This window comes from Neolamprologus brichardi, chromosome 20 (assembly GCF_056152115.1).
Source record: "Neolamprologus brichardi isolate AB-2024 chromosome 20, ASM5615211v1, whole genome shotgun sequence".
NCBI classification, from domain to species: domain Eukaryota; kingdom Metazoa; phylum Chordata; class Actinopteri; order Cichliformes; family Cichlidae; genus Neolamprologus; species Neolamprologus brichardi.
The window spans coordinates 4051803-4056169 of record NC_142123.1 but is presented as its reverse complement, the minus strand read 5'-3'; positions in this window follow the sequence as shown (position 1 = coordinate 4056169).

Here is a 4367-nt window from a genome sequence, read left to right as displayed (position 1 = left end):
TACCGTCACATTAGTTATAAAGTCCCATTTTGGAGCTATTTTGACTCTGCACTCCAGTTTTGAGACTATTAAAACCACACCCTGTATATAGCGGATGGATATCAGCAACTGGTTTTTGGATCTCTGCAGAGCCTGAAGGTACACAGTACTGGGTGAAAGGCTGGATTAACATGTCACTAGCTGACTATGGAGCTTGGATAGGTGAATTCAGAAACTATGGCTGTCACACAGGCGCTGATAATAGGGATACAATAACTAAAGTACCAAAACACAACTTGTTGGTGTGTGTGTAAGTATATCAACCCTATCAAAGGGTAAATTATTTGAATTAATGGAGGCTAAGCCTAACAGGCGTCCAATTTGGAGTCCATTGGGCATGGGTGTGGTGATGATGATGATTCAAACGTTAAGAAAAGTTTCACAGTGAGAAAAAAAGCCACCATCACAATTGTTATAAAGGGTGGGACGAGCAAAGGAAACCCAACAGTTCTTTGCAAACCTGATTATGGCTGCTGTGGAGCTGGATATTTTAACGTGACTGTTTGTGAGGATTTTATTTTATCTTTTTTTTAATTTATTTATTTATTTTTAACCCAGTCTGAGGTGGACAATCAAGGAGCTGCAAATTCTACCACTTTTTTTTATTGGCTTACTATGATGTCCAAGCCAAGAAAAGCAGAACTGACTTTTCTTTTTGGAAAAACAGTCAACGCTTTAGATTTGTGCAGGTAACGACGATTATTTCCTTTACTTCCTGTTTGTCAAGATTTGAGACAATTAAAAAAATAGCAAAAATGACATTCTGATTTCAAAGGCTTAGGGCTTGGGTTGGGGTCATCACCAATTATAAATTACACCTTACAGGTTTAAATTTTCAGCTTTGAACATTACTGTTAGATTGAAGAATACATATGGCTTTATCTCTCACTGACCTCATTGTAGCAACAAATTGTAAATCATTTTAAGATTCTGTTACAATAGAGAAGAAATAAGCGTGTGAAATAGATTCTAGTAATATGTGTAGCTTAAATAATACAATTGTTCTAAGCTGGAGGTCTCTAAAAACCTCTTAAGAGGCTGAATTCAAAGAAAGTAAGAAATAAAAACCTCCACTGGATGAAAATACTGCCTGTGTAGCCTTCTTTACTGTCAGTGTTGCTAAAGCTCAGCGTTGTTTGCAGTGCAACGAGCTGGTCAAACACTAATGAGCCGTCATGGCCCCTCGGCCGGTCCTCTTAACAGGCCTTGCACAGGACCATTTGGCCTCTGCTGTGGAAGCTGACAGTAGCTGAAAGCGCCTGTGAGAATATGACTGATGGATCTCTGCCCACGCAAACTCAGTCTGCCAGGAAAATGCCGGTTGAAGTGTGAAAAATGTCCGTAGACACAGTCTTTTCCCGGATCAGGTGGCGTGGCAGTGGGAAAATGGGAAGTAGCGTCTGATTTTAGATAAACATCTTCTGCTGGTGTGATTCCCATCAATGCGCGTGCACGTACAGCTTCTCTGTATGTGCATTATTAAGTCATCACAGCCTATTTGTGGGTCTCCCGTGTTACACTGTGGCGGGAAATGATCTGTTTACGACATGACAGAATGGGAAGACGTTCTTCAAAGTGCACTGGAAAGCCAAGGAAGGAAGCGTGTGACTGAGTGTGGAAGGCAAACAGCTTGACTTTCACGCACACAGCGAGTGTGGCCAAAAACATAACAGCTGCAGAAACATCAGTCCCTGCTTTATCGTGACACAAAGTACATGCTAGCCAATATCAATTAAAGTAACGTCTCTCTGTAGACTTCAAAGTGGCCCCTGGGCTTGGAGTGGCATATTATTGAATCCACTACTCAGCAGAATGGCAGCAACAATTAGACTCTATACTCCTTTTTAGATTGTTTTTCAAGCAGTGAGGACTTTATGAGAATGCATCAAGAGCCATGTGTTAGAAATAGGAGCAAGAACATTTTAATACCTGTGTGACTCCTGCTGGTTTGATGATGTGTCTCTGTCCCATCTGACTGCACTGCTATATAAACTCTGAATCTGTTTGAGCAGCTGTAAAGCGACGGCAGGACACAGCAGGTGAAAAGTCCTTGTTGACACGCCGTTATAAGTCTATCATATGATGGATTTACAAGTGGGAGCAGCCTTCATCATGGCAGAGGGAGAATCTTATGTCAGTGCTGGCTTATTACTCCTTTGCACAGCCTGGCCTGGTAGACCATTCTTCACGTGTATGTGTGAACTCACAGATTGGGGTCCATTTCAAGGCAAATGTCTGCCAAAGCTGGAAGTGAGTTTAGTTGCAGGAAGATGAAGCCACATGAGAAAAGCTTCGAGGTTAGCCAGGGCAATAAACTATAAAACATTCCAGGTTACAGAAAACTAATATGATTATTTATCATGGGGTTGGCAGATACAAGAACAGTCTACAAGCCGTATGCATTTGATTTTGACATTTTTAGTAAGTTATTCATCTTTCCTAAAGGATAATTATTTCTAAAACTGCTTAATATTGTGGCATTACTACCAAGTAAACAAGTTCATCCCCTAAAAACACGGTAAAAGCGTCATTCCTCCTCATTCTCACACAGTTTTCGCATTAACGTCCTCATTTAAGCCACAGTAACTGTACACGGATGGGAAAAAATCTACCTCGATATGCATATATTAACTTTTAAATGCGTGGTGGGGATGATCAATGACACAGGATATGCATTTCGACAGATAGCAGCCTCACAAGTCTATAATATTGTTTTTTCCTTCACCCATCACTACAATCTAATTTATTCTGAACAAACCTTTTGCCGTTATTGAATCTATAGATTATAAACATAATGTGTTAAGTCATTTCAGCATAAACAACAGAACAAATGAGACGCACATCATGGTCTGTTTAATAAAAGTGGTTATTTTAATTTCCTGTTCCCTCCATCATGTTTGTACAGATCTGAATGCTCTTCAACCAACAAATGAAAGTTTCTGTCTTCTTTCTTGTAGACAGACATTTCATCTTGATTTGTGTTTTGCCAGTTTAGTGCTGGAAGCCACCGCAGTTCCAGTGAGAAACACAGACTAGAGATTGCTTACATCAGTGGTCCCAGCTGACTGTAACATCAGGATTTTATCTACTGGATTAGGTCAGCAGCACACAACACTGAGAGAGGCGAAAAACACACATTTAAACACCAAAAAGCTACATATACCTTTACTTTAAACACGCTCACTCGCTCACGTACACTCACATACACACGCTGATATATACATACACGTATGCACAGGCACTCGGCTAAGTTTCGAGAACGACCACACACAAACACCAGAAACCAACAGACACCAAAGTGACACCACTGACAGTACAAAAAATCAAAAAATATCTCAAAATATACATTTATTATTTACAGCTCAAGTATACACCCTGTCACTCTTACTATAGATATTCAGTGTGAATTTATCAGAATGTACATCGATATGTACAGAGTAAATACACTGTCTTAAATACTATAAATATAACTATGGCTGGTCACATAAAGATTATCTGCACGGTTATATAAATGTACTTTTACTTTGCTATTGGGAAGTTCATCTTAGTAACTGAACTGACTTAACCTCGTTAACACGTAGACAAAAGAGACCCTGGAGTTGGAATCTTTGTTTTCGGTAAGAAATCGATACGGTTTGGACCAGAGAAGATATTTTCCCACTTTGCTGCAGAGTTTCTGTGATTTTTATTGTTAGAGGGAATCTCAGCTGTGCTTTGTCATATTACGGCCACTCTGCAGCCAGTAGCGCTGATCGCTGCTAATTGTAGAGAAAATATAAGCTTGCCTGCTGTTGTGCTTTCTTCATATAGGACCCACTGCATTAGCATTAGTTCAACATTGTTATCTATGTATTGTGCATATCACTTTGTAGCTTCAGGTGCTTTTGTAGACTTATGGTGCAGTTTAATTTTTTATGAGGATTTATTTCAGTGTGCAGCTTTATGCTTTAGTGGAGTCTTGCAGGATGCAGCAATCACAGCTATATTACTGACATGATGTTTACGTTTCATCATCCCTTTCATTTACAATGATTTTGTTGCTTATTTAGACAAAATTATTTTGTGCTTACCCAAAATGTGCTTTATGCAAACCAAAACTTATTTTTTTAAAAATACAGGTTAAGTGTCTTTACCTCAGCTTAAGTTCCATTTGCATCACAAATAGTTCTCATGCACAATTTTTACAGGAGGCCCTGTCAGCTGCATTTTAGCAAAGTTAAGTTGCATCTACAGATGTTAATACTACTCTTTTGTAACTTTTTATCCCCTATATCATGTTTCCTTTAATGCAGACTTGCACTCATTAAACTCTTTCATTTTCATCATGG